Here is a 10672-nt window from a genome sequence, read left to right on the forward strand (position 1 = left end):
CCTTTTTCTTTTCTTACTGGTGAGAGAGTTACCAATGATGAGAAACATGGGCAAACCTGTGAGAACCTACCAGTAGCCCCTCTGGTGAAGCGCACGTCAGAGACTCTCTCACCTTCACACACATTTTCTTGGTGATTTATATATACCTTTTCAGTAGGGGGTATGTTTGTAGAGAGTGGACTGATAAACATGTGCTTATAAATGTACAATTTTATTTGGGCAATTTGAGACTGGATAAGACTGGTAATTGGTTGTAACCAGCAAGTGGGTTGAGGTTCTAGACCCCCGCCACCAGTTTTACAAAGGAAATTGGATTTTGCCCTTTTTAAACAGGTCTTTTTGTTTATTGTCACTTGTGAGTGGAGTGCGACCTGATTGATATTTTCTTATTGTGGTTTACAAGTGTGTGAGCTGCGTGGACTACTGTAATGCCCGTCGGATCTCAGCAAATGAGTCTAAAACACAGCGGCCACCTTGTCTTGCAGGAAAATTCAATCAATACCTGCCACCCAGATCCCAAAGTTCAGGAGCTAAATCTCTACTCCTTGTACTGCGTTTCAAGAAATCGCACTTTGGTGGGAAAGCTTTCTTCCACCTACCTCCCTTCTATTGTAATCAACTCCCTATGATTCTTCGGCACTGTCCTGATCACCTTCAGTTCTGAAGGCTCCTCAAAACTGCACTGTTCTAATCCTGTCTCTCTCCCCGGCCTACTGCAGCTCCTCCACAGTGCGGAGATACCCCTTTGGAGGTGATTTGAGTGCTTTATAAATAAATAAATATCAAATATTTTATGTGATGTGAGCTCTCTTGATTAGCTATCCTGGATCATGGACTGGGTTGGCATGTGCTCCTTACTTAAACCCTCCTCATATGACACTCTTCTAGAGAAGGTGCGAAATATCGAGAAAGGAGTATCGACTTACCACAATATCATAGCCAAAATATCAAAGATCAAAAAAGCGACAGGTAAGTATGTATATGTAAGTATACATTTACTGTACTTAACTTCAGAGATATGTACATTGACAATACATACATGTAATAAAAACAATAAAATACTATCCCCTATAAACCAAGTTCTGAATGACACTGAATGATTGAGTACCATAAGTACCTTAAGCGAGCCATGTTCGGGGCGGGGGGACAGGGGGATTTGCTCCCATGAGAGATTTCTGAAAACAAAACAACGTGGCTGAATAAATAGTGTGTTTTACACCTTCATCTGTCAAAAAACGTGATCAAAAAGACAGAGGCTTTTCCTTGTATTATCCCTCTTTTTGTCATTTTTCCATCATAATTTGCTTCCTTCTCTCCTTCCTTCTTTCTGACATTTTTCCACACATTCATCTATTCTCTCCATCCATCCTTTTACCACTCCATCTATCCCTCCCTCCCACCCTTTGTTCTTTCTTTTGGGCTCTCTTTTTCAATTTGTGATTCCACTCCACAGTCTTGCATTGGTATTTATGAACTTTTGTTTAGAGACCAGGGTCTCTGATCAAAGTCAAGGGACGAAAAATAAGAATTGTAAGGCTTTGTGTTACACACAACTGCCCAGTAGCACCCCCCCCCCCCCCTGCTCAAGCTGCTAAAGTAGTGGGGCTATGACACCACTGTCTTAAAGGTCCTTAGATGTTGAGGTAATATTAGTAAAGCTATACTTACCTATATGCACTTACCTCCTTGATATTTTGTTCCTCAATATTTTGGCTCCATTATTGTGGCAAGTCAATATTCCCTATTCAGTATTCCAGACTACAACACAAATAGGTAGCTTGTTTTGCAGATGGTACAGGCTGGCAAGGGGAGTCACTGGAGTTCATTCAGAGGGTGAGGTGGTCATATTTATTTAGGTTCTCGAGGAGGAAAGATCTATTGAATACCCTCAAGGGAGGCAAGTGTATTGTCTGTGTGTCCATGCAGCATGGCGTTCCCACTACCTAGATGTGAGAGTATGACTGCTTGATTTGCAGTTCTGAAGTTGTCTTCAATTTCTTTAATAGTGAAAGCTGGTGCCAGGCTATGTTGGTTTTCTTAGTGATGTATTAGTTTAGGGTGATATCAATAACCCATTTGAATCTGAGTGACTTTGCATGAGGTTCAGAACCATCCATGTTCATTTCATAGAGCCAAGATTGGACTATTAACTGCTGTTGTTCTTGATAAATACCAGGAATTCTTTTTGTGGGGTTGAGTTTAAGGTAGGAGTTGGAGAACTAGGTTTGGATGAGGTGGAGGTGGTGTTAAAGTGGCTCGATGTATGCAGCAGAGAAGACTATCAAATAGAGATGTGAGTCATAGGGGTATTGATTAATTTCTATTCACCTTGTGAGGGCTCCATGGTGAGGTTGAAGATGATGGGAGACAAGCTGGAACACTGAAGGACTATGCATGTGAGAGGGATTATCTGGGACTGCATAAATATATATGAAAAAACTGATGCTTGTTGGATTCTTAGGAGGAGAACCAGTGAAAGACCATTGAGTCCCATTTAAGATTTCAGGGTGTGAATGAGAGTAGGATGGCCAACGGTGTCAAGAGCAGCTGTGTCACATCAAAGTTTCTTTCTCACTGCTGGCCACCTTATGTTGTGCAGACTCTCCTAATTGGCTAGACCAGATTCTCATTGTTTCCTAGTTAAATCCTCATCAAGATATCCAGTGTGGAGTCTTAATATTGATGTCAGACTATCGATAGTACTTAATATCAATGTCATTAAACCGTTGCTGCTGTTATATTAAATTTTGGAATATCATTGCCAAGTATATTTTTACTTTTACCAATACTACCACAATATTAAATATCTATTACTTAAATATAGTGGTGTCTGATATGAATTTTAGTATCATTAATAATGTTTAATTTATTTGATTATTATTTTTTGTAAAATATTCTTTGAATTTGGATTTTAATGATATGTTTTATTTTATTTTATGTTTACTTATATATGGAATTACTGTTTGACTAATATATATATTAGGCAGTTATAGTTAGGACCTAGTTGTCGGCCCGAGCACCACCACCTCCCTGGAGCCGCGCCTTGCCAATTAAAAGGAGGGGGGCCACATGGCCGCCTCTCCTGGAGCCATTAATGGCCATAGCAACCGCCACATCCTAGGGCCGGCTCCCTATGTTCTGTGGTGCCCACACTCTGAACACAGATGTTTGGTTTCACTTGGTGGGAACTTTGACAGCTCCCGCCAAGCGAGAGCAAAAAGTAAGTCCACTCCCAGTGGGTGGGTGCAAGAAATGAGTTTTCATATGTTTTCCTGCCCGCTGCCAAGCACTCAGGAAGCAACGTTTTTCCTGCTCTCTGCTTGCTGGGGCACTGCCGGCTCCCGCTGGAGGCAGGGAGCCAGCAGGAACTGTGGGGGCATTGATGTTCCCCCCACAGTCCCCAACACCTGGGGTTCTAGGTAGGGCCAGGACACCCAGCACCAAGTTGCCAGGCCCCAGGGGATGGGGTCCTTCAGGTCAAAATCAGCCTGTGGAGGGAGCGGTGAGGCTTCCCGCCACTTCTGCTAATTGGCCAGGGTCCATGGGATGGGATCCCCAGGGCTAAAATCAGCCCGTGGAAGGGGGCACCGTGGCGGCCCTTCCCTTTCACTAATTGGCTGGCCCACAGGGGGATTGGATTCCTGAACCCTAATTGGCCCAGGGATGGGGGCTGCACGGCCTCCTGCCCTTTTTCTAATTGACCGGGACCTGGGGGATGGGATCCCTGGGACCAAAATAATAAAGGTTAGAGGGGCTTTTTAGTTAGGATCAGATTTTACACACACAAAAACATAGAAATTCAACAGTTATAGTTATACATATCTCAAGAAACTACAACTCATGCCCTAAGGCATATATATATATGTATGTATATCAGTGGGTAAAAGTGGGGCCTTGGGTTCACTGTACCGCTACCAGTGACAGTGAGTTTGTAGCAAATTCTGCCCTGAGGTGTTGGCTACACCACTGCACTGATCACTTCAGGTTGAGGTGGGTGGGGTGTTCTCCGTGCCGCAAAGGTCTAGCTAGGGTACTTTTTCTGCCTGGCGGTTGCCGACGGATGTGGGACCAGTCGTGAACACGTGAACCTGGTCAAGCCACATTAAAATCGCTACCCTCCACAAGCCTGTCTTTATATGGTTGGTCCCCTCTCGCTAAACAGTTCAGGAGAAGGCTGATCAGGGTATTGGGTTCTGTTGGGTCCAAGTGCCCAAAAGGGGGAGAAGTGGTCCTCCTGAGACTGACAATTAGAGAGCAGCAGGAGGAACGTGGCCCTGTGGAGAGGCTGCAGAGATACCAACACTGAAGAATGGGAGATGATTGAACTGTGCCCTGTGCAACGTCCCCCCAGCGCATCGGTTTCTCCCAATCAGCTGCCTCATTTGTCCCTCATGCCCTGACTGCAGAGATCACCCTGTGAGGTAGGTGCAGACTTGCCCAACGGATCCCCGCTGCTCATTGTCTGTTGTGATTAATCCAGGAATCCATCCTAAAAGTAAATTTTCCATCTAGGGTGCTTCATTTCATTTCAACAGTAATAGAAGAAATACAAAGAGGACCACCTAAGTTCCTATACATACAGGCCCTATTCCCTCAAAACATAAGTAACAGAAACAAAAAGGTCCATTCAAGCCCAAGAGTGGCAGCCATTTTGGACTGGGAGATTGCTTCTCACATCAACTCCATTGTACTGCTCAAATGGCCCATGCTACAGTACTTATTATAGCAACTAGGAATTCCCCAACTTCTGCCCCCCTCTCATAAGATCATCCTACACACTGAAGAGACATAGCCACGTGATTCACTGGTTAACTGATTAACTTTCACTACTACCCTATCCCTTCTGCGGACATCATGGACTGGTCTGCCACCAGTCACTGCTCCTCAAATCATTTGGCTTGATACCTCAGTCCATACTGGATCGGATATTTTAATAGACATTTTCAAGGCTCCTATAACAGATGGCTCAAATAAGAGGAACACCCCTCTTTGCAACAAGAACTTTAGCATTCCGACTCAGACTTTCCCATCCTCCTGTCCTTGGCAACATATTTCAGAAGACACAGTAAACCCCATTGCACAGATCCACATCTCTAGAAGTTGAGTGACCTCAAGGAACCCCTTAACTTTTTGGTAGCTCATAATTTCTAGCACCCAGGACCCCCGGGGTCTCTAGGGGGCAGAACGCGTAGATCACATTCAGCGTGAACCTATCCAACAGGCCCAAATAACCATGCCTGCCTCCACAGCACCCCACACCCCTACATCACCCAACAACATGAAAGCACATGGTCTGAACTCTTTCTACATCACTTACCCCCGAACCTCTCAGATACGCTACCAAATAATTCAAACATGAACTGATCAAACAACATCATGAATCACTCATTGCAGATCTGTATTACAACTCCTCCATAGGTCAAGAGAAAATGGATCTTATCTTCTACACAACCAACCTGAAAAATGGAGTGCAATCCTAACAAACTACCTACACATAACTAAAACTGCTAACATCCCGGACGGACGTAGATTGATGATTTCTAACTCACCCATGCTGAAAGGCGATGGCACCATAACTACATAAAATGGAATTGTCATGATCCAATCCAATGACGCCAACCTACGTTTTTTTGAATCTATATTCCCTACAATGTTGTTTCTCACTCACCCAACTTCCCCCCAAATCAACCTCCCGGACAGGTTCTCACACAATAAGAATGCTCATGAGTCACCCCAGAACTTACCACTTTACCTCCACCCAATCACATATTCTGATCATGCCTCCTCCCTAACAGAGCTGATATCACCATTCCACTAAATTACACCAGAACCCCCTCAGATCAGAGCAACAATGCCAGTCCTTCTCTCCAACCAAGCAAGTCTCCCGACACCCCTCCACCCAATCAACCACTACCCTACTCCTCATCCCCCCTGCACCTTGAGATATGCCAACCTAACAGCACCTGCACACGAAAATCACGACATGCCATCACCCCTCACCAAATTGAACACTGATAAATTTCAATGCCCACACAACTCGTTCACTGCACATGACCCTACCAGTAAAGAAACATGCGGCACCTTTAATCACATTTTCACTGAGCTGCACCCCGTGAGTCTAAAACTCCATATACCTGACAACTTGCAGCTAAACATCTGCACACCCTCATCAGTAAACCAAATATCCACGATCGATCAAAATGACCAACTAAGTCTCATGGAAAGTCAGCTGGAGAATTTATGCAGGGTATCAAAAAAATCCTAATGAACCTCAAAACCTATCCTGAGGATGTGCATTGCCCACGCCGCTCCCCTACCTGCATCACCAGGCAACCCTTACAGCTGTCTAAAATACAGCTGAATACCTGGATCACAACTCTGCTCAACAACCGAGACCATAGGCCAAAAGGATTGAGCCTCAAGATGTCTCAAAATGAGGCAACAGAGCTAGCCAAAGCTTTTGACCTGACCCCAACCAGGAAACAAAAACCCACTTCCAAGATCCAGTTGATCACTGGAATTGGGAAAGACATCACACTGCCAAGAAAAACGGCTAGGCCAAGAGCACACCACATTATGCCAGAGCACCTCACTCTCAAAAGTACATCAGAAGCAAAAATATCTGCATGCTCATAAACTGTAGAACAAAACCAAAGGGCATGATGGACGGAGTGTTGAACAATGCAAGCACTCACCCCCAGTTAACTGATCTGGGTTTAATCCATCATCATTCTTTAGCTCACTCCGCCACCCCAGTTCAGACATGGCCATATGCAGATCAGTCTTGACCCTGTGCCTCATGGGAACAGTCCAGGCCGAACTGCCAAGCCATGTCTTCCCTGGACCGGTTTCTGGCTAATTAGCCGTTATCAGCCAGGCTAGCTTGAATCCAGTGGCAAAACTGTAGATCAGCAACCAAACATGCAACTGAACTGGCTGAAGCCATCCTGAACCTCGACATTGATATAGCATTCATTACAGAAACATAGCTTAATGAATCATTTTACTCGATTCTTGACCTACCAATCCCTCCTGGGTTCCCGATCAACAAAAAGACAGGGGGACCACCAAGGTGGGGGCTTATCCATAATCCACAAGACTAGCAGCACTATGGCAGAAACAGACACCTTCACCTACAACACATTTGTATATCTAAGAACCACCATAATGAGGAAAAACAATAAATCAATGATATGCCAACTTCTCTACCACCCACCTGGCAACATTCACTCCTTCGATGAACACCTATCAGACCTTGGAACACACTGCTCACTCTCCAACATCAATAAAATAATCCTAGGTGACTTCAACCTCTATTGGAATGATGAGAAAAACACACTATTCTAATCCTTTAATAATCTCTTACTCAGCAAAAACCTTATCTAGCACTGCAAAGAGCAAACCCATATCAGAAGCTCAACCATTGATGCTATTATAGCCCACAACAAAGCGATAACTATTGATAACATTCTCCCAGACGACTGGTGAGACCACCACATCATTCTGCTCCACATGAACACATCATTCTGCTCCACATGAACCAAGCAGAGTTTCACCCTATCCATACTACGGGCCTGATTATGAGTTTGGCAGTGCTACAGTGGCACCAGTCCTCCACCATCTGCTGTAGGGCAGCCAAACCTGTGGTGTGACTGCCCACCAGATCAGGAGTTAAATCCTGGTCTGGCAGGTGGTGTTGGGTGGTCTGACTGCGGTGGTCTGCAAGGCTCATAGAAGCACCTATAATGCAGACTGCCACAATCAGACTGCAGACTACACCTTCCTGCACAGTGTGGCATACATGCCACACTGTGGAGGAAGTGTGGGTGCAAATACATTGGGGCACTACATGTGCCCCCCTGCATGCACCCCCTGTGGCCTGAGGCATAATGGGGCCAGTTGCCTCACCACCACCCTTTCATGGCAGGCTCACTGCCATGAGAAGGGTGGTGGTGAGGCAATTAGTAATATGCTCAGCGGTGCTGCTGCGGCACCACCAGCAAATTTCTGACTCTGACCACTGTGCTAACGCTGCAGGATCCTGGAACCCTGGCAGTCGCAGCGGTCCTGTGGCAGTCGGACTGGCTCAGTCGTAATACTGCGGGTAGTTCTGCAGTGCAGCAGTGGTCGGACTGCCACCATGGGTTCAGCGGTTCTGTGGACTGCCAAACTCTTAATCAGGCCCCAAGAAAACTCTCCAATGGACTAGTAACAGCAGTCAGATTTCCCTAGCTGTTCTTGAGGAAAGAATAATGTCTCTACTTCCCCCACTAACAGATAACTTCTCAACTAATGAACTGACAGCCCACTTTAACTCAACGATGTCTGCCATCCCAGACCAAGTAGCCCCTCTGAAACTAAAAAGGATTAGGGACACTCCATCGAGGTCCTGGTTTACCAAAGAACTCAGCACTGAAAGAAGGGCCAGGTCCCTGGAGAAAATTTAAATTGGTATGTTGGGAAGGAGGCATACGCGGTCCCCCCCCCCAAGTACTTTATAGTTAAGAAATAAAATTTAAAAAACCTTAGAAATTCAATCAAAAAAACAAAGTTTAGACTAGAGGGACATTATAGTTAGGTTCAGATTTCACAGGCACAAAAACATAGAAATTCAACAGTTATACTTATCTCAAGAAATGATAACCTGTGTCCTAAGTTAACTATAACTCACACCCTCTTGTCCTGCTACCTACACTACATATTACATCAGTAATGACATCTTCTATGACATCATTTGTAATATAACAGTAACATTTGCAATAAAATTATTGATGAGAAAACTGTGCATGGCGGGGTCACTAGTTATAATTATTTAGGGCACAAGTTATAGTTTCTTGAGATAAGTATAACTATAACTGTTGAATTTTTATGGTTTTTTTGCTTGTAAAATCTGAACTTAACTATAATGTCCCTCAAACCCTTGGTTTTTTAGTGAATATATATATATATCTCTATATCTCTATATATCTATATATATATATATATCTATATATCTATATATATATATATATATAGGACAGTCCTCCGCTTTTAACAGCTGGTGATGTAGGTCTTTTTGAAACAGCATGGGCTTTACAGAATGATCAAGGTGGGCCAATAGCAATTGGTGACATTTCTCAGCAAAGTGCAAAACGAGCATTTTCAACATCTTTCAAACCAAAATCCACCTTTCAACCGATCATGCTACGTGATAATTTGGATATTTACCATGAACTTGTTGTTCAGGATTTGAAAAAATTATTAATTGCCACCAATAAAACCCGCTATGGTATAAACAAGCAAAATCTTTGTTACCAGCAGCTTACAAAGAAATTAGAAGCAAATACCAATGTAATTATAAGACAGGCGGACAAGGGTGGCAATGTGGTCTTATGGCCACAACAGCTATACATGGAAGAAGCTGAATTACAACTCTCCGACACAGAATGTTACAGAAAGAGCAATATCCATATTGTTAAAGCAGCATGGGATGATCATTATCGGAAACTTCTTGCTTGGAAATGTGGGGGTTTGATAACAAATGAAGAGTACCGGTTCTTAAAAAAAGAACACCCAGTCATCCCCACATTTTATCTAATACCTAAGGTGCACAAAAACATTGCTAAACCTCCTGGTAGGCCTATTATTTCGGCCATCAATAGCGCTATGGAGAACACTTCCAAATATGTGGATTTTTTTCTTCAGGAGTGGGCTAGGGGACTAACATCTTATGTACAAGACACATCGGATTTCTTACGAAAAATTGAATATGTAACTTGGGATGCAGATTTGTTATTAATGACTCTTGATGTGACATCCCTTTATACCTCAATAAGACATTGTGATGACTTGAAGGCAGTGGAACATTTTTTAGATCTGCGACCAATGACTTGTGTGTCTCATAACAAGATGCTTTCACAAATGGTATCTGCATGTCTTGAGCAGAATTTTTTCCTTTTTAATAATCAGATCTACTATCAAGTTAGGGGCGTCGCTATGGGGGCCTGCTTCTCCCCCATTTATTCATGTCTTCACATGGGACTGTGGGAGGAGCAGGTCCTGATGGGGGATTTTCAAGGATATTATGGTGGAACATGCTGTTATCTATTTAAGGTATATAGATGATTTGATTTTTATTTGGAAGGGCTCGGAGCAGAGTGCACAGGCATTTGTAGACAAACTTAACATTAACTGTTTGAATTTGCACTTCACATCGACTATAAGTAAGAAATCTGTATATTTTTTGGATGTGGAGTTATATGTTGACAACAGCACATTGGCGACAAGATTGTACAGAAAACCCACTGCAGGGAACACAATCCTTCACGCCTCCAGTCACCATCCGCATCACCTAATACGCAGCATCCCGTATGGCGAGATGCTGTGTATAAGACGAATTTGTAGCTCAGATGCGGATTGTATTCATGCACAAGGGGCCAGCAAACTTCATTTTTGGCAAGGGGCTATTCACGCAATGTGATAGAAAGCGCGATTAAGAAAACAAGAAGTTTACCTAGATGTGAGGTTTTGGTTCCACAAACAAAGCAAATTCTTTCCAGTGAGACTACTTCTAATACCCAATCCAGGATTATCCTAACCTATAGCAGGCAACATCAGGAGCTTAGGAAAATTTACTACCGTAACTGGAACTTGGTGCAAGGAGACCCTGTTATTGGCGACCTAGTTGCAAATA

The sequence above is a fragment of the Triturus cristatus genome, chromosome 9, assembly GCF_964204655.1.
Source record: "Triturus cristatus chromosome 9, aTriCri1.1, whole genome shotgun sequence".
Lineage (NCBI taxonomy): Eukaryota > Metazoa > Chordata > Amphibia > Caudata > Salamandridae > Triturus > Triturus cristatus.